This window comes from Sceloporus occidentalis, unplaced genomic scaffold, assembly GCF_023333645.1.
Source record: "Sceloporus occidentalis isolate IW3139 unplaced genomic scaffold, rSceOcc1.0.p SCAF_1, whole genome shotgun sequence".
NCBI lineage: Eukaryota > Metazoa > Chordata > Lepidosauria > Squamata > Phrynosomatidae > Sceloporus > Sceloporus occidentalis.
Genome location: NW_028316981.1, coordinates 143,038,795 through 143,060,379, shown reverse-complemented (window position 1 = coordinate 143,060,379; position 21,585 = coordinate 143,038,795).

Here is a 21,585-nt window from a genome sequence, read left to right as displayed (position 1 = left end):
GGCATAGGATGGCATATATCATATTGAAGGAAAATAAAATAAATGTACCTGAGATGTTGTGAGACAATGTGAGTGATGTTACTGGCCCCTGTAATATTGCTCCCAGAGTAAATGCTAATGGGATGGACAGCTTCAAGATCCCTGCTCTTCCTTCTAGGATTTTTATTTTTACACTGGGCTTGTATTGACCATAGAGTCAAGCTGGAGCACCTAGAAATCCCTTGAGGCGATTCTAATCTATCTTGGAGGGTATTGTGAGAAGACAATTGGAATACTTCATTCACAGTTCTCTGGGCTTCAGAGTAGTGAGATACAAATGCAGTTATAAATAATAAGGGGAAAGGTGCCAGACGCCAAAGGAAAGGATAATGTATCCCAACAGAGGGTGATCTAATAGCTTCTGGTCCAATTATGTACAAGCAGGAGCTTGTACATTCTTTCTTTACAAGCTAACAGTATTAATTTATTCAGCTCAGAATCTTCTTGTCACAGCCAAAGAGATGTAAGATGCTTCATCTAAATTTCATTATAATGATTACCCTCAAACATATCCTATTGTAGTGCATTACACAAGCTAATTACATTCTGTATGAAATGCATGGGCCCATTTTAAAGTTGTCATTCTTTCAGCTTCACTTCAAGCTACCTCACTTTTGCCCGGGAGCTGGGTGGCGTGGGGGTGGGGAGGACATGCAATCCACAATTCACTATTGAAAATTTAGATACGTGCTGGTGATTCTTACCATTGTTTTCATTTTCACATTGGGAAATAGCCACCCCACTTTGTGCTTCCTCCAGTGTCAGAGGAAATTTATAGCTGAAGCTTAAGGGGAATTTCAGAGCATCAGTTTTTCACCCTGGAATCTTCTGGTGGTGGGAGAGGTGACATAGATTTATCAAAAGCAAACACAAACAATGGCTAATTCTGCTTTGAAAAAAATATATGAAAATTTGGTGGTGTCAAACAAGGTGGGGACCCCTTGCAACCAATTTAAAATCTGAATTGCCATCCTTGGAGGCTTCTAGCATAGAATTCAACCTTGATAGGGCTGGGTAAAAGGGTAGATTGTGTGTATGTGTGTGTGTGTGGGGGGGGGGGTCTGGATAAGTGAAGAATAATAAAAACAGCTTTGGGAATCGCTTGCAGTTCTGGGGACATACTTCACTCATCCTAGTTTTATATGGACCAGAATGTCAGAAGCATTCTGCCAAGCCACTTGCTCTCTCCTTTTAAAGTTCAAGAACATGTTAGTTTTCTTCACCCTCAATCCCAGCCACCAATGACCATAAATCTGGGTGTGTGTGTGTGTGTGTGTGTGTGTGTTGCCAATGCCCTAAATCTGGAGAGTAACCACAAAAGAGTTGTCCACTCTTGTGCACCTTCCCATTGATTAGTAACGCTTAATACTTGCTGGACCAAACCAGGGTCCACCTGCAGCGTGTTGCTGTATCTTTGCAAGACACATCTAGCAGTTTGTTGCTTAAAGTTGACATGTGCCTGCAAAGCCTCTTAAAGTGTGATTTCCGAGTCCCCGGGCCATTTCTGTGGTATAATCTGTGACATTTAACATAAATAGTTTTCTATTCCCTGCTGACCTTTAATGGCTTTTATCGTCAGCTGTGGTTTCTGGCAGGCATACAAGCACTGCTGTCTGTTTGGCTCTGTATATTCTGTCCCGAATTCTCAAGGAGACCATTGGCTTTCACAGCACAAGCAGATCCCAGGGAGAGGCTGGTGTTGACAAGAGACTGCCATTCGAACTCAGAAATATCATTATATGTTTCAATTAGAATTAGCAAGGAAACTAGTTATTAAGTGGCTAGTTATTATGGTAATGGATATACTCCACATTAACTGGAAAGACTTCAGCTAACATCCAGTTTTTTATTCTTAATTCCTCCCTTGAGTTTTCTTCTGTGAGCAGCATGAAAGATGCAAAAGTTAGAAGGCTTAGCTTTGTGTCACTGCCATGAAGTTATTTCAGAAGCAATGGTGTTTTCTTCTGTGTTTTTGTCAAAGGACATTTGATACTCAGCACCTGCTGGCATTGACTCTGCCACCTTTCAAATTTCTGCATTAGGAAATGGACCCATTTATGGGGTTTACAATGGCTGGTAGTTTCCACATCAGTGGGGTGATGAACCTGCTCCAGGTTTTGGTCGGAATGTCAGAGAAACTATCTAAGGTTCTAGATTTTTTGGCATGTTGGGCAGATTTTTGTTAGGGAATACTCAAGACTGAAACCTGAAGCATCTTTTCAGACTAAAATCCGAAGGGGATTTCCCCATCCATTGCCAGGGAAGTTATTAGTAAAGAGATTTTGTAAATAAGGTTGTTTAATTGATGCTGATTTGACTTATGCTCTCCAACTCCTTTCTTCCTCCAGAAAAATGGGAAGAAAGAGAAGAAGAAGAAAGAAGAAAGAAAAAGAGAGAGAGAGAGAGAGAGAGAGAGAAGCAATTTTTGTGAAATCAAGCAGTAAGATTTCTTGGCTTATCAGGATAATTGTTCCTCTCTTATGTGTCCGAGCTCCTCCCTGCTTCTCAAAACTCCTAGGATTTTTTTCCAGTAATGTAGTGGGATTTGTGGCATGCACCAACCTTAGACCACGGTTCAGGGATGAACAAGCACTTTCAAAGGAGACAAAAGGAATTATGCAATAAGCTACAGCTATTTAGCAAATTCCTCGAGGCAGCTAAAACACCATTTAGAGTACCTACATGATACACCATTTTCCAAAGGGTTACCCAGCTTAGTCCGCTGAGGCAAAAGCAACTTTGGGTGCCTCTAGCACTGTAGAAATAATGCAGTTTGACATGACTTTAATTGTCATGACTCCATCCTACACAATCCTGGGATTTATAGGCCTGGGACAGACCCCTGAGAAACGGTGGCCTCCCAGCTCCCGTTTTTGCTCTGCAGGGACGGCACAGCCCCGAAATGGTGCGTTGGCATTGCAGAGAAAAAAGAACCCAGTATGTTGGGGTTCTTTCTGCGGCACCACAGTGACATCACAAGTGCACCATTGGCGCACTTGTGACATAAGTGATGCACGGCACTGTGCAGCTGCCATGCACATCTTATGTCACAATGGCGGCGCCTGTGTACATGGGATGCCGCCATTGTAACAGGGCCAGTATGTACTAGGGTTAGGGACCATGCAATTGCCGCACGGTCCCTACCCTAGTATTGGCCCTGGTACACCACTTATTGGCGGTATTTACTGGGCCATAGTTTTGTAAGGCACCAGCATTCTTTTGCAGAGAAGGCTAAAGATCTTGTAAAACTGCAGATCCCAGGATTCCATTGGATGGACCTACAGTACTTAAAATGGTGTCAAACTAACTAACTAACTAAATAAATAAATAAAACTTTTATGTATATCCTGCTTTTTGTTAGAACAATCAAAGCATCATACAACATTGAAATGATACAGCAATATATACAATCCCCCCCTTAAAAAAGGATTAAACAGTTCTAACAATTAAAATTACAAACAATAAAATCTAAAAACAGTAATATAATAATACAATGACAGTGGGCAGAATTATCATGCGCGTGTGCGCACGCACGCACACACATATATATGGGGGGATCTTTACATGGCCATGTGTTATTCCGGGAAGGCCTGCCAGAAGAGATCTGTCTTGACAGCTTTCTTAAAGCTATCTAGGTTGATAATTTGATGGATCTCTTCCAGCAGACCATTCCATAAGGTGGGAGTGACTATGGAGAAAGTCCTCTGGGAGGTCGCAGTCAATCTGGTCTTTATGGACTGCAACAGGTTCCTCCTAGAGCAGTGGTTCCCAACCTTTCTAATGCCACGACCCTTTAATACAGTTCCTCATGCTATGTCGACCCCCAACCATACAATTATTTTCATTGGTACATGCAAATATGTGTTTTCCAATGGTCTTAGGCGACCCCTGTGAAAGGGTCATTCGACCCCCAAAGGGGTCTTGACCCACAAGTTGGGAACCACTGTCCTAGAGGATCTGAGTGCACGGGGTGGATTGTACGGAAGAAGGCAATTCCTTAAATAGGTTGGGCCCAAGCCATGAAGGGTTTTAAATTATTTGTATTATTTGTATCATTTATACAGCATAGATGCACCCTAAGAGTCCTATGACATCATAAAAGATAATAAATATAGGCATTAGCTTTCATGCATTGTAAACCACATCATCAGAGGCATGAAATGCTACCCAGAATTTCAGCATTCTTAGCCAGAATAGAGCACACATGGTTAGAGATGGGTTTCTAAACAATTAGGCCAGAAGAAAATTAGACACAGTAAGTATCAACAGTGACAATTACATTATTAACACTGGCCATTTACAAAACTGTTGTTGGCTCTAGAGCTGGGCTCTAGAGCCAATTAACATGTGTAATATGATAAGAAACCTTCATCTCAATTCAGTCTTCTGAAAATAGACCCGTGTTTATGGGGCTTAAATACATATATTTTAAAAAACCCTCTTTTCTAGAACAGCTTCAAGCCTTAATAGCCCAATTCTGAAACAGCAATAGAATGGGTAGGGTTATGGGGTAAAATGAATGAGTACCAACTCCAGGTCTGAAGGGCCCGCAGGCAAGAGTCAGTTAAACAGTTTATGCCATTCATTGTGTGTCCACATTGCAGAATTAAAATAGTTTGACACCCCTTTAGCTGACATGCCTCTCTCCTATAGGATCCTGGGATCTGTAGTTTGGTTAGGCATCAGACCTCTCTGACAGGCCAAGCTGAATATCTCAGCAAATGACAAAACCCAGGATTCTGTACAATAGAATCATGGCAGTTAAAGTGGTGTCAAACTGCTTTAATTCTGTAGTGTGGATATATCCTCATTCATATTCATGGTGGCCATGCTGGCTGCAGGATTTTAGGGGCTTGTAGTCCAACAAGCCCCTTTCTGATCTCTCCTTGGCTTGGCTCTATACTAGGGTCTACAGTTTGTTTTTAACTATGGTTTACCCCCTACATGTGAGGTTTGCAAACCATGACTTAATGTTGGCTTCCCTAAATGAGCAATGGTTAAAATAACCACAGTTTTTCATTTTGGGGGCATAAAGATGATGCAAAACTAATTGAAAATGGAAGAAAATATTTCTGTGCCTCTTTGCAAGTGTCCGGTGGGAATGCCCCTAAAGCTTAGCTTGCCCACACAGTTATTCATTATTTAGAGTTACATCTGAAAGCAGCCACTGTCTGCACACATTAAGCTCTTGCAAACCACTTGATCTTCCCAAGAATTTGGGTGAGAGACTGCATGACTAAAGACTGCCGCCCGACTCATCAGGCGGCGCCATGGAGGTTTGGCGTGCCCCAGTATGCTTTGCTGGGGCGTGCTGGCCTCCAATTGGGGGGAAAAGGAGGGACTTCTGCCTCCTGAGCGACGCTCTAGGAGGCGGATAGTCCCTCTCTATGGTCGCCCCGGGCCTCCAGGGCAGCCGATTGGCAGTCTGCTCCTGGGGGTGGGGCGACTCCCCTCTCGGCACCCACCTTTGGAATAGGCCTATATGTAGGCCATGCGGCGTCCTGCTCGGCGCCATTTCTGCTTGGCTCTGCTGCTGAGTTTAGGGGAGGTGAGCACAAGGGGTTTGCCCCCTCCTCCCCACTTTGGAATTAGGGTCCCTGCGGCCCTGCACAAGACAAGTGGGGGCTTCCTTCCCCTCCCCCACCCTTACTGTGGTCCAGCTAGTGAGTACAGTGGGGCCTCCGCATACGCGGACTTTTTTTAAGCGGCTTTGAGCATACGCGCTCAAGCCGCTGGGCGCGCGCGGGGCAGAAGGGGCGGCGCGTCCCATTCAGTTGAATGGGTGCGCGCGCCCGTTGCGCCCCACACACCTCTGCGCCGCCGTGCACGAGCCCCATTGTTTACAATGGGGCTCGAGCATAGGCGGAAATCACCATATGCGGTGGGATCCGGAACGGATCCCCCGCGTATGGCGAGGTTCCACTGTAGTTTCGGCTGTTTTCCCTCCCCTCCTGTATTTGGATAGGGCTTTTGGTTTAGGAGAGAGTGTGGCTTGCCCAAGGACACCCTGTGTTTGGCTTGCTTGCTGTTCTCTGTTCAAAAAAATTTTCAGCCGGGTCACACTCTCTCAGCCACCTGTTTTGTTATTTGCTCTTTCTAAATGGCAATTGCTGACTGTTTATTCATCATGCCCAACAAACCAGGGCACAAAAAGACATCCTCGGCAGTAGCTACGCAAATTACATCTGGTCAATTTGGGGAACTTCAGCGTATGCCGGCCTTGAATTTTAATGCCACTTCCTCCTCTGATACTACGTTGGGTTCAAGTTCCAGAATAGTTTCTACATCAGGATCTTCATGTGTTGAGCCATTGCCAGCTGTTCATTGTTAGTTTCACTCAGCAATGTCGGAGCTGTCACATTCCATTGCTGAGCTGATTGCAAAAGCCACTTCACCTTGCCAGCTAAGTGATCCAGAATCTCCTTCACTTCCAACAGTTGCCAGATCTCCTGGAGCCTCATCTTCCAGCCAAGTACTTTCGGCAGATCATGACAAGACCCATGTGGCAGCGAAGCATTCTGTTGTCTTGTCGTCATCCAGCTCCAGTTCGACATCGCCATCATCTTCCAGATTGGACAGCGAGGCGTTTGGCAATGTTGATGGTGACAACAGATGTAGATGGCGCAAGAAAGGTCACAGAGCCAAGAAAAGACACCGACGGGTTCGATCCTCACAAGCTGCTCAAGATGCTTTCAATGCTGTTAACTCACCTTTACCTTCTGGCAGAGATCACTTTTGGATTGAGCATGCCTTGGCCCCAGGCCTGCCGCGCTGGGCCATCAAGCATCGTAACTGGTGACCCGGTCTTCAGGGGGTCTGCGGGTTGCATGAATATGAGAGGGTGTTAATCTAGCCCCTAGCTCATCCCGATGCCTTGCTTTATATGACATGCCATTTATCCTACAACGGCGGGTTGTAAGATGATCCAGAACTCATGCTTTTGGCCAACCCTACCTTTTGCTGATGCTTGCGTTAATAAAGTTGTGGCCTTTCCTCCACATGCGGCTTTGCGTTTTATTCTGGCGACGCCCTCACAGGCAACTACTTTCTCTTTATGTGTATGCGTATTACACACACTGCCTATGGATGGAAAGTTGGAGTGCCACTTTTAATATTGCAAATAATAATAATAATAATAATAATAATAATTTTTTGTTGGATTTCGGTCTATGAGACTGTGTTTTACTCCCTAGGAGGGAATTTAAGACAGGGTAAGAAGCAGAGAAAACCTTCACAGTGTTGTAGAAGAGTTTATTTCTGACTTTTCACCAGCAGCTGTGGCTGACATTTTCAGATAATGCTGGCATGGAAGAGAGTGGGATATCTATACTGTTGGTTGAGAGGAAGCTTCCTGACAACCAACAGTACATATATCCCATTCTCTTCCAAGCCAGCATTGCCTGAAGATGCCAGCCACAGCTGCTGGCAAAATGACAGGAATAAACTCTTCTAAAACACTGCCTCACAGACCGAAAAACCCACAAAAAACTGGATGTTGGCTGTGAAAGCCTTTGACATAATAATAATAATAATAATAATAATAATAATAATAATAATAATAACAACTCTTTCCAGGAGGCTTGTTTCCAATGTACAGTGGAGTTTGGAGCTGGGGAACCTTTGGTCATGCAGTTATCTGTTCCCCAATGGATTCCATAGTAGCCATTCATGACTATGGTATTTTTCTGTCCCTGTGGTAAAAGTGTATGAGTTTGTCTCTTGTCCATACCGACTGATGCATTAAATATATTTGTCTCTGTCTGAGCCAGAAACATAATAGGGGGGAAGAGAAGAGGAAGAATATGGCAGGAGGGCGGGAATGAAAGAACTGCGTGGGTGTTATCAAGCTGGGAGAAGGGTCTCTTTGCTTTAGCTGGAAATCAGATGCTGCTACTGTCGCTGAGCTGGTTGCAGTGAAGATGCAGCAAGGCTCCCACTTGTGTAATTGCAATAATTGGCCCATAATTAAGTAATTATTGGAGGAGAAGGTGCCATAGAAAAGGGAGGGTGTTTGTGTCTGTGCATGGAGGAAGACAGGCTCAGGAGCGGCTGTGAAGTTTATAACCCTAATTTTGTAGTTCCTACAGTAGTCAAAAGAGGAGGGAGCAGAGCTGTGTGTGCCTGAAAGGAGCTGAGGAAATGAAACTATGGGAAAAGATGCTGACTACACGGTCCTCTTTCATTGTCGGCAGGGATTTTGCCAGGAGAAGAGGGCATTCTCCAGCTAGGACCTGTTTTTTACATGTATACCTAAGTAGGGAGAAATTGTTTATATGATTCTGATTCATCTTTAGCTTTCTGATATGGCCTTGGCCATCGGTCTAAGTATCATTCCCTACACCCATGGTTTTTTTTTACTCTGTGCTTATACAGTGGTTGGAAATACTAATCTCTTTCAGCATTTTGGTGTATGGAAGCTAGAGGCAGTAGTTTTTCTTCATAGATCCTTGTGGGATACATGTTTGTGATTTTTCTCAAATACAGAATATTTGAGAATGCACCTGAATCACAAAAAAGCAAGTACTGGTAAACACAAAAGCATGTGCAAAAAGATGTTTTAAAAAGAAAAAGTAAGGCTACCATATTAATGTCATAATACTCAGATTAAGTGAAAAAGTAGTTAGGGCATATTAAAAGGCCAGCATGACATAGTGGCTTGAGTGCTGGACTATGACCCTGGAGACCAGAATGCAAATCCCCAATAGGCCATGGAAACCCACTGAGTGTCCTTGGGCACATCACACTATCTCAGCCTCAGAAGAAGGCAAAGGCAAATCCTTTCTCAACAAATCTTGCCAAGAAAACCCCATGATAGGTTCACCTCAGGTTTGCCATAAGTCGGAAGTGACATGAAGGCACACAACACTAACAAACTTTGCATTTTAACTGATCATGGTTAAAAAAAGAGAGGTATGTACAATTCCTTGCATATTTAAGTTCCACTGATCACAAGCTGACCTATGTCCAAATAAATATGTGCTGCAGAAGTTGTATCCTCTAGAATACAAAAGTTAGATTGATTAGAATTTGTGAATTCTCTCTGCCATCTCGTGTTGCACACTAATAACTTCCACACATGAAGGCTTCAGAGTCATATGAGAGTCATGCTCTCAAAAGTTCACATTCATGATGCTCAGATAAGAGTTGCACTCCACACACATCATCCCTCCTTAGGGGGAAGATGAAGGAATAAACAGATTAGCTCTTTGGAAGTTGTTTACTCTCTGAGGGAGTGAAACAAGGTAGCTGCATCTGCTTTTTAAAAAGCCATTTTCAGTTGACATGTTCCTGCATAAGACACGGTGATTAGAAAGACGGTTGAGAGCCTGTGTCACAGAGCCAGAATGACTTGCAACCAATAAAACCTGCAGAGAAAAAGAACACGGCTAGCAAGTCTTCAAGCAGGAGAGAGAAGAGGAAATAAAAGCACATGGTTTGACTGGGTGGCACATAAATGAAGGCCAGACACTCGAAGAGGTTGTCTACACTGACCAAAAAATAAATAAATAAAATAAATCTGCTTCACATCACAGTTTCCTGGTGTGATCCTAATAATGCCACAGACATCAAAGTGAGATTGGCATAACCACACATTTCCCCATGGCAAACTGTGGTGCAAGAAGGTGGTTATTTTGACCCACAAGGCCATATCCGCACTACTTTTTATTCTTCTTCTGTCATGTATATGAATATATATTTTTCTGCTTTAAGTATAAGGACCCAATAATCTTTCTTGTCCCACACATCTCCATTCCCATATGATGGCTTGTGCAAATTCATGATCAGGTGGCCCAGGTCACCACCCATCAACATGTTCCACCTACCAGAATCTCCTCCCCATGGCTCCACAGCGATACCACCTTGGTGCATCAGGCATACAAACTATTATCTGCATTTTCCAGGAAAGTGTGGGGTTAAAGGCAAGTTTTTTAAAAATTGGATGAAAGCCCTCAGGCATCAAAAGAACTGGATTCCAAGTGAATTGTCAAGAACGTTGTGTGTCCTGCTTGCAGCAACTATGGGATGAGAACATTTAAATGGGAAAGAAGTCTGCCTTTTTAAAAGGAAGTTCAGTAATCTGCTGCCATCCAGCCTTTATGTGGATAGCGATCCAAATGTTTTGGAGAGCAAGTAAAAGTTTATCCCTGCTATTCCATCTGCTTCTATCACATCTCTGTTCAAAATGGCAGAAAAAGTAGTGGCCAGTGGCCACTAGACATAGCATCATAAATACCTTTTCTACTTTCTCAGACATGATGACAATGGGTGACCCTGGGCAATCTATTGCCATGTACCCACAGCGTCCTATCTGAAATGTCAGAAAAATAGCTAGCTAATTCAGAGTGTTGTTGTGAAGAGAAAGGACAAGACTGAATCATACACTGAAACAGAAAAGATTCAGGTTACAAACTTAGGGACTCAACAGACCGCCCATTTTTGCTCTTGAGGGATGCTGCAGCAGCCAAACTGTGCAGCCTCTCTCCACACCAAAAAGAACCCACTAAATGATGCAAGTGCAGTGCTGCAATATGCATGCGGTGGATGCCATGAATGCACCATCGGTGTACTGTTGCACATCGATGCTGCAAGTGCAGCACTGCAATATGTGGATGCTGTGCTATGCTTGCATCATCATGGCGCCCCCCATATGGATGAGCTGAGCCATAATGGCACTGCCGCCATGTGGTAGGGCTCGGAAGCATGCGGTCACTCCGTATTCCCAAGCCCTAAAATCGGCTGCAGACTGCCGCTTTCAGGCATTCTGTACCAGGCCTTAGTTTCAGGTTGCAAACTGGAGAAAAAGTTTACAAATGGCTTTTACATTTACACATACATTAAGAGAGCCTAGCTAATGAAAAGCTTAGGTAATGACTAGCTAAAAATAAGATTCACTAATGAAAAGATTAGGTAAAAAAGCTTCTGTTTTTAACTCACCATTTTATTGATGGAGAAGCAAAGATGAGGAAGAGATCAGAAAAAGGAAATTACAGTAATGGAGAAGAGTAAGATGGAAAAGGAGGAAGTCTTTATGTGATTTTATATGAACTTTCCCAGGTTACAAGGTTTAGTTACTTGGATACCCAAAAGGTACTGATGACCATGCATTTCAAAGGACAGGAAGAATAGATAGGTATGTGGCCCTTGCGGACCAGCATAGCTCCTGAACCCTCAGTACTTGCCCACCTTTGTGTAGAAGGGTGTTTCTCTATTAATGGATCTTCCAAACATTCAATAATTTCCTAAAACTATGGTGGCCTTATGTGCCATTGTTTATAAAGTTATTTTGCTTTCCTGGTGTATTGTTTGGCCTGCCAAATATAGCTCTCTTCATGCTCTAGCAGGGTGGAGAAAGTGCAGCCAGTGACATCTCATGGCTCCTAAATCTCATTTTCATGGCCCTGAAGGCCACCACACTCCACCAGGATCTTTTTTTTTTTTTAAATATTCTTGTCAACAGGGTGTTTTGGACAATTTTTTATCCCCAGACCTTTCAAAATACACCCTAAACACATGCATACACAAAAACTTGGGCACCCCTAAACAATCATCACCTCCTAAACCACTTTGTTGCAGCTGGAAACTGGCAGAAAATGGTGAGCAGCAATGATATGATGCCACTACAGTGCAATGTGATGTCGTTTCTGGTGGACTGAGATGTGCTGGTGTGGCCCATGGCTAAAAATTAACCCCCCACACACTATAGCTTCTATGGTGCAGAATCAAAATATTGCAGAGATAAGTTTGGAGAACAAAGATGGGAAGCCTTTTGGCCCTCCACATGGACTAAAAATCATACAATCCCTCACCATGGTGGATGGAGCTGTAGGCCAAAACATCTAGAGATCCAAAGGATCCCATGCTTTAGAAGGAAAGGTACTACTGTAGAAGGAAAAGTACTACTAAAAGATAAAGACCCTTCTATTGGCCAACTGGACATATTCTCAAACTGTCCTGATTTGGCAGGGACAGTTTCAATTAATCCTTTGTCATTCTACTTTTTCAGCTGTTTTTAAAAAGTCCCAGTTTCTCATACTTTCTCCAACTTTCCCCCCTATGTTCTCCCTCATTAGGAACTTTTGCCATCTTGACCACAGCCTGATGTTCCTCAGCTAAATGTGCCCATGTTTTCATCTGTGACATATTGGAAGATATGAGGATGCCCTGTATGTCAGGAAATAAAAGATGTCAGCAGCTACTAGAAGGCATGTGGAGACTGGCAGCTTTTGTTGCCCCTAGCAAGGTTTATGAATGGGTCACAGAGGAAGTCTTCCAGGCCACAGCAGAACCAAACCATTAGCATTTTTGATATGATGCAGATATTGAACATGCAACCAAGAGGAGAGATGGGGGTTGGGAAAGGCCAGGGAAGGAAAAGCTAACCAGGGATGGAGAGAGGAAGAGTTCAATCAGATTTGTAAAGGGCATAATTTACAAAATCTGTCACATATTTTACTAGGCTGGGATTTACGGATTAGCCTGTAATACTTAGGCAGCTTTTTGTAATAAAAACTGAAGCTGTGGCAGCCTTGGGAAAGCAAAGAGAAACGAAAGGAGCAGCCTCTCTATCTCACTTTCATTTTCCCTGCAATTTTTTTCTGATTTAGGCAGCGCCATTAATCTGGGCTTTATCTGCCTATGGAGAAGGATTGAGCTCTTTATTGGATTTTTGTCAAGAATAAATGATTTAGTTTGGGATATTGTGGAAACGATTTCTGTGGTATTACACCGTCTAATAAATGAAACAGCAGGGATCAATTCCTTTCTTCCAGTGTGTTCAACAGGCTGGTTGAAATATGTTCTACAATTATTGGTTATTGGGATATATAGACATACATATATGAACACATGCACACACAGAGAGGTATAGTTTAAACAGATGAATCAGGGACCTACCACGCTGGGTTGTGTAAAGACTACAATGAACATCCAGTCCCAAAAAGTTAAGTGTTGTGAATGCTTCAGAAGTGAAAGGCATGTTAATTATGGAACAGTTTGCAGTCTGCCTGCTAGAAAAAAAAAAAGAAGCTTCCAGTAGTGTCAGAAAATGATGGATGATCTGGGCATGTGTTTCAAAACTCTGTCCAAGCCACAGCTCACCTCATCCAATGAGAAGTGATGAATGTCTTGATCACAGATAAGTAGTGTTGTCAAATATTGTTGTGATTTATTTTAACCAGATATCTTAATAATTTAAGGAGATGAACACAACTATGGCCCTCCAGATGGTTTTGGCCAACAATTTTCACTAGTGCTAGTCAGCATCACAAACAGTAAAGAATTATTAGAATTACAGTCCAAAAACATCTGGGGGGCTGCAATTACCCATCCTTGATATAGTGGTACTGGAAACCTGTAATCATAGTTTAATGATAAAACCACAAAAATGTCAACCTTAATTTTTAAAACCATGTTTCTAGCACTTACATTTTCTTTTTTCTTTTTGGTCACATTGCAAAATGCAGATAAAACAGGCTGTTGCAGCAATCCGATTTTGGGGAAAGTCTATCCCACTGTTTTACTTCATTTTATTTATTTTCAATATTTTTGTGCCATCCATCTGACACACATTCAAAGTGGCTCACAAGAAAGTAAAAACTACTAAAACAAAAATATAATAACTATAAAAACAGAACAGTGGTAGATAAAATAAATCTATATCCCTGAGGAGCAGTAAAAGCAAATCAAGGTGGTGCCACAGTCCACTGCAGGCCATAACAGACAATAGCCACAAACAAGCACACAGATTCCACTACCAGCTATACCTTCCAGCTAAAACACTGAAAGAACAGGAGTAAGGAAAGAGAAGGAAAAACCATAATCTTTTAAGCCTAGTGCCCCAAAAAGAGTAAATATGGAGTCAGATGGGAGGCTGTTCTACAACAGGAGGTAATTCCAGAACTAGACAATGCTCCAAATGAGTGCAGCCACTGGAAAGGCCCACTCTCTGATGGCTATGTAGATTAGCCATCTGTGTAGATAAACTCTTGGAGAATAGCCTCTGGAGATTATTTCAGCTCTATTGAGCACTTTTCAAGCAAGAAGCTGCCCACTCTTTGCTGGGTTTTACCCTAAAGGCACCAGATCCCTTCTGATCTTGGATGCTAAGCAGTACAGGCCCTCAGTACTTGCATGGGGATCACCAATGAATATCAGATGCTGTAGGCTATATTTTAGAGGAAGGAACTGGTAAAACCACCTCCCCTAGGAAAACCCTATAAAATTCATGGATTGCTATAAATCGACGGGTGATTGGAGGGCACATACACATACACATACACATACACACAAGGGCAATGGTTCCTATGGCCTTGGTTTCAGTCTGATGTCTGAATCAGGGGAGGTTGCGCTGGTTCTGAAACAGAGCCTGGAGATTAAAGCCTGTCCTGTGAGTGAATTGGCCCCATCTTTTAGATGGGGTTGCACTCTCCTCAGAGACACAGATACGCTGTCCAGGGCTGTCATAGATAGTTTAGCTATAGGGTTCCAGGCACTGAGACTGGATTTCTGTGATTACCCTGGGATTGGATTTCTGTAATTCTCCCATGTTTAGTCTGCAAACTGCAGGTGGTGAAGATTTTAGCAGCTCATCTGTTGATAGCGTTGCTTAATGGCTGGCCTGTAAACCACACTGGGTGGCTACCTCTACCAGATAAATCTGATAAAAATCCATCATTTTTTGTTTAAAGGCCTGAACAACTGGGGGACCATGTTGTCTGAAGAACCTTCAATAACAGTGATGAACACAATGAAGAAGATCAGCTTATTTGGAATATGATACTGGAAGAGACTTCTTTGGATACCAATCAAGTATGAACTCTCACTAAAAGCCAAAATGACTAAACTCAGGCTAACATTTTGGACATATCATGAGACCTGGGACTTTGGAATTGTTTTAAGGTGGTGGTGGTGGTGGTGGGTCTCTACATTGGCAGGAGGGTCATTATTAATTTTGCCTTTTCATGGGTCCTTGCAGAGGGAGAACATATTACTTTACCTATCAATTATTCAAACACCCTTAAATATAAAGACTCTTATAAGCACCATGTGTATGTAGAAGTGTCCTTCATGTGTTCAGAGTAGCTGAACAGCTCCATGTGTTCAGTGCAGTAAACGCACTTAAAACAGATTGCAGATAGGGACAATCACTCTTAATATTTCTTAGTACTGATTGTTCAGTTCCATTTCTGACTGATATTACTTAAGAAAGGTCTCTGCCAGAGAAGGCTCAACTATGTAGGAATCTTGGTCAGAACAGTTTGTCAGATCATTTCAGGGGAGGGTACTCAGCTCCTGGCTTAGCTTTTGGTGGGATAGAGGCCTTCCCATCCCCTGTTCTAGGGTTCATGCATGAAATGATGTGATTCACTGGAAAAGACAGTAATGCTGGGAGAAGAGGAAGGCAGTAGGAAAAGAGGAAGACCATATTTCAGATGGATTGATTTAATAAAGAAAGCCAAAGCTCCGAGTTTGCAAGCCAAGACTCAGAGTGTTAATAACAGGAGCTTTTGGAGGTCTCTCATTCATAGGGTTGCCATAAATCAAAGCTGTTTTGAAGGCAAATAAGAACAACCTGTTTGCTTCAGTCACCTATGGAAGCCCTTTTCTCTAAGTGCATTCTCTATGCTTTGCCATGCAATCCCTTGGAACAGGGATATTTTCTTGTGTGTGTTCATCAGCAACATCTTTATGAAATTCTATTCCTGCTCACAAGCTATGGATGATACTGGGTTTACAGTGCATGTTAAAAATACAGTATTTCATAGAAACCTTTCCAGTGATATGATATTATCTGTGTAGATCAGCAGCCACTGTTTTGCTTTGAGCTTATATCTTAATGCTTTGTTATGTTTCAGTTTATGTTTCTCTTTTGTACACTGCTGAAGCATTTTGGAATGTTAAGCAGTTCATAAGTTTGTTAAATAAAATGAAACAAAGAGTTAATAAAATGGGCAAATGCTGCCCCTTTCCAAGCAATCTGTTAGCAATACCCTCAAGGGAGAAAATACTGCAACTGATTCCAAGAACAGTATCTAAGACAGAGATACAGAGACACCCTGTCCTGAGGATTGTATTTAATTTGGAAACCAAAATGAAAATGATGCATGTGATTTTAGCTAAACCTTATACACACTTACCTGAACATAAGTTCCACTGAAAACAGTGGGACTAACTTTTACATAGAGATGTATAGAAGCACACTACACATCTTAGTAGACTCAGGACTTTATCACACAAGCCCTGTCTTCAGTGCAATCACACAAATCAATGAAAATGCAAACAAACCCATTGTGTGAACAGCCATTATCACACATCTTCACAACTGCACAACTGTGGTTGCTGTCACCATGATACTCCCTTCCACATTTCCTCTAAACCCTGCCTCCCTTCCTCTATGCCCTACCCAGTACGCCTTGAATTGAATTAAATTGAATTGAATGTATTGGTTTACTTTTAAAAACACAATTCCACAGTTCAGGGCATGCAATTTAAGTCTCAAAAATAAAGAAAAAAGAAAAGGAAGACTCCCTACAAGCAAACTTGGGAATAGAGCGGGAGGAGGGATGGGGGAGAGGAGGAGACTGTGACCCCACATGACCATTTTGCACCAATTTTGCAACTGACACAGCAGTAATATTTCATAGAATCATGGAATTGCAGAGTTGGAAGAGACCACACCATTCCCTTCATCTACCAAGCTGGCAATTTTTATCAAAAAAAGAGATTAGATTTGTCTGGCATGACTTGTTTCTCTGAAATCCATGCTGACTTTTTTTGATTATGGAATTGCCTTCTAGATGTTCACCGACTCTCTGTTTAATGATCTGCTCTCGAATCTTTCCTGGTATAGATGTCAGACTAACTGGACGATAATTGTTTGGATCCTCTCCCCCCCCCCCCCCCTTTTTTTTAAATACTCTTTATTGAAATTATACAATCAAATAAAATTCCCTATTTGACCTTTTACATCTTACTGTGTCCTTCATTATAACAGTTTCCCCCCACCCCCCACCCATATTCAATCAATATCAATTACGACTGGTATATTGTTAATAGCATTACATGTTTTTGTACCCCTATTGTTAGTCTTATTTATGCTGTAACAGACACCGCACGACTAGATGCGTTATATTCATAGATAAAGACCATGCATTGTCTATACTACATCACTTTACAATATGCAAGAATTGGAGAGAAAATAAACTTTCTAACCTCCCTAAACATTTAGTGTAAAGGAAGTTATTCAATCTTGAAAAAGGTGCCATCTTTTTTTTACAGTAATCCAAAAACGACTCCCATGTTTGTTCCTCTTTGTTAGCGTCATCCTTTAAATCCTTAGTTATTTTGTCCATTTCTATAATTATAAAGGACTTTTGTAGCCACATATCAGTTGTTGGGATTTCTTCCAAGCGCCAATTTTGTGCGATTACCATTCTTGCAGTCGTTAGTAGGTAAAGTACTTGCTTGAGATATTTCCGGGTTTCTTGGTTATCTACCATATTTAGAAGGAAGAGTTCAGGCTCAAATCTTATTTCAATATTGTATATGTTTTGGATGGTTCTTCTTACCGAATTCCAAAATTTCTTAACCTTAGGACATAACCACCACATATGGAAAAAATTACTGACCCCCTCTTTGCATTTCCAACATTTTGTCCTATTATTTTTATAAATTTTACCTAATCTAGCTGGGGTTAGGTACCACCTATGAATCATTTTCATTAAATTTTCTTTTATATCTGAACAGGTTGAAAATTTAGCATCTTTTCCCCATATTCTTTCCCACTTTTCCAAATTAATCTCGTGCCCTATATCTCTTGACCATCTTACCATACAATGTTTGATTTGTTCTGACTCCAATTCCAATTTTAAGCACATTTTATAAATTCTGGAAATTCTCCCTCTCTTATCTTTATTTTTAATTATTTCCCCAAATTCTGTCTCATCTGATCCAATACCAAATTCTCTTTTATCCATTCTAAATCTTGCTACAAGTTGACAGTATGTAAACCATTGTAATTTGATTCCGTCTTGTCCTAATTCTTCTTTGGATTTCATTACTCTCTCTCCATCTGACTGTTTCAAAATTTCTTTATATCTTATCCAATTCCTGTTTTCCAATCTCGTATTTTTCAAGAAGGCCTCATGTGGTGATACCCATTCAGGGATAGTTCTATATAATTTCCTCTTATAAATTTTCCATACTCTTAACAATGACCTTCTCACTATATGATCTTCAAATTGTTTATTACATTCCAATTTTCCATACCATAAGTAGGCATGCCAACCAAAGATCTTATTAAATCCCTCTAAATTTAGTAATTTTTCATTTTCTAAGCATATCCAATCCATTAGACAATCAAGATTACAGGCATGATAATACAATTTAAAATCCGGGAGGGCGAACCCCCCTCGATCTTTGTCATCAGTTAAGGATTTCCAATTAATTCTTGGTTTTTTTACCCGCCCAAATGAATTTAGTCAGATCTTTTCTCCAATGATTAAAGATTTAGTCATTAGTAACAATGGGTAAGTTTTGGAATAGGAATAATACCTTTGAGAGTACGCACATTTTTACAATTGCAATTTTTCCTAATAACGATATTTGTAAGTGTGACCATTTTTCTAGATCTTTTTTTATTGTTTGCCAAATTTTTTATAATTATTATCAAATAAATCACTGTTCTTTTTGGATATGTTTATTCCAAGATATTTCACTGTTTTTTGAATTTGTACACCCATTTTTTCCTGTAACTGAATTTGGTTTTCCCTCATCATATTACACGTGATTAGGGCAGACTTAGCTTTGTTGACCTTGAAACCAGCACAAGGTGTTGAGTAATTGCTGACCAACTCATTAATAATGAGACCAGACACAGAGAACTGGATTATAAAATGGGCAACTTTATTTAACTCAACTTATTTAAACTTATTTCTTCGAGAACTGCAAAAAACCAGGGGGGAGAACCTTGTGTAGGAACAGCTGGCAGATGGTCTGCTCCAAGACCAATTCCCCAGCTTCCAAAGGGCGAAAACACCTGTGCCCCAAGGGCAATCCATACTTTGGGTTGCTCCCCGGCCGGCATCCGGAAGGCCAACCCAAGACTCCCCCACTTAACTCGCCAGACTTAAGTGAGGATTTAAATCTCAAGCCAGCCCCAAGGCAAGTCTCTTTCCCTTCACGTTTACTCGCAAGACCTAAACGTGATTTCCAGAGACCTAGCTTCACCCTTTAGGAGGGTGCCGAGGTGTTCACCGAAACATCTATCTCCCCCCGCCTATGCGTGGAACCTATTTATGACCACACCCATGCCAATTGTCAAAGTCCTCAACCAACAGTGTGGGGTAGGCGAAAAAACCCTTGGAAAGGGGAGAAAATTCCTACCCGGCCCCGAGGCGACCAGAATTAATTTTCACACTGATGTCGAGGTGGGAGGGTGGGCCAGCGTTTGAAGCCAAGTGAGAGGAGTTTGGGCAGGGAAGCCCCAAGCAAGCTAAACCCCGCCCCCTCCTCTCCCAACAGCCAGCAGAGCATGCTGTTTTCCTTTAACATGCTGGTCTCTAATGAGAGGCCAGCAAAATCTCCTCCCCAGCCCAAATGGTCGGGGAGAAGCATTGCTGACCAACTCATTAATAATGAGACCAGACACAGAGAACTGGATTATAAAATGGGCAACTTTATTTAACTCAACTTATTTAAACTTATTTCTTCGAGAACTGCAAAAAACCAGGGGGGAGAACCTTGTGTAGGAACAGCTGGCAGATGGTCTGCTCCAAGACCAATTCCCCAGCTTCCAAAGGGCGAAAACACCTGTGCCCCAAGGGCAATCCATACTTTGGGTTGCTCCCCGGCCGGCATCCGGAAGGCCAACCCAAGACTCCCCCACTTAACTCGCCAGACTTAAGTGAGGATTTAAATCTCAAGCCAGCCCCAAGGCAAGTCTCTTTCCCTTCACGTTTACTCGCAAGACCTAAACGTGATTTCCAGAGACCTAGCTTCACCCTTTAGGAGGGTGCCGAGGTGTTCACCGAAACATCTATCTCCCCCCGCCTATGCCACAGATAAGGGGCAAGCGTTGGCTTAGCCCCTATCCCCCACAAGGCTGGCCAAACAGCCAAAACCCCTGCTTGCAGATCTCGAAGAAAGAGCTGGTTCCCCACTTCAAAAACGTGGATGCCATCCGCTCAGTAGAGCTCAGGCTTAAGCAACATGATATCATCGTGAACCAGGCAGAAACCCAGTCCTCCATTCATAGCCTTGCAGATCTTATTGTTGGCCCTTTTACAGGCCCTATTGTAAAGGCGTGGATCACCTCCACCGCCCCAAACTCGGTGTGGCAGCTTTGCCGACTCTAACAGCATAACAAAATGCCATCTCTCGTGAATGCACCGCATGTCATGAATGGCTTGACAAAGAAGGGCCCTGCCATTGAACAAAACCAAATCATTGCCTCCCAAATGTATCTCCAAAACAAGAGGGAGCAGAAACTGGCCTTCGCCAAAGACAGTAGCCCGTGCCACCACAGGACACGTTTTTCTTTCCATTCAACAATGGCCTTATCTGATAGCCACAGCTGGCTTCCAAAATGGCACCTCCTGGCTTGGCGGACCACACAGAACACCATGATGTGTCCGCAGATCCACACATGGTGTCTCATCACAGGGTGTACTGCATCTGAAACAGATCATACAAAAACACCATCAATAAGTCAGAGGTCGCAAACATGACCCATAGACCTGAGATTCCATCAACCGACCCTCTGCATATCTCGTTGATGTACGCCCAAGCCAGCCACTGTAGATGCAGCCCCTATACAAAAGGAGTATGTGGCAAATACAACTCCGTTAAGGCATAAACAATTTAATATTCTTGCTGGAACTGAACAAAACTGGAACCTGGTGATTGGTAGCCCATCCAAATAGCATAACAAAGGGCCAGGGGTATGTCCTTTAACTTGTAGGAATTTGTCTAAAGCTCTAACAGGACAGAGCTATTTATCACTGAATGATAGTAGTTGCAGCACCTTGTCATTTTTTGCCTGGTCTGATTTGGAGGAATAGATAAAAAGGAAAATAGACTGCTCGGATAGAGTAACATCTTGAAATAACAGGGCCTTATTGGAGAAATCTTGTCTTGAAGCTACCACTAGCTCGCTTATCCTCAGCATGCCAAAAAAGGCATTTAGTGCGGCTGCATGGAAAAGCATTGCCTTATAAGAGGAAGTGGATAGAGATGGCCAAATAACACTGAGACCCTTTAAAATATTGGGTGACAGAAGCTTGTGTGGGTCCTTAGTTATTATAGCTTCCCTGTACCGTCATTCCAGTAGCTTATGTATCCTAAAATCACTTGAAGTACCATGGCTATAGCCAAAAGGTTATCGCCGAAAGCCTGTTCTGTCTAGACAAAACTGTTAATCCTTTATCATGTAAGGACACACAAAACTGTAAGAAATGTATAACAGACACAGGGTACTGGTCAGCCAACCCTGAGCATCTTTGGACTGTCATAAATTCATTGGCCGCCCCAACACAGGTTTTCTTTGAT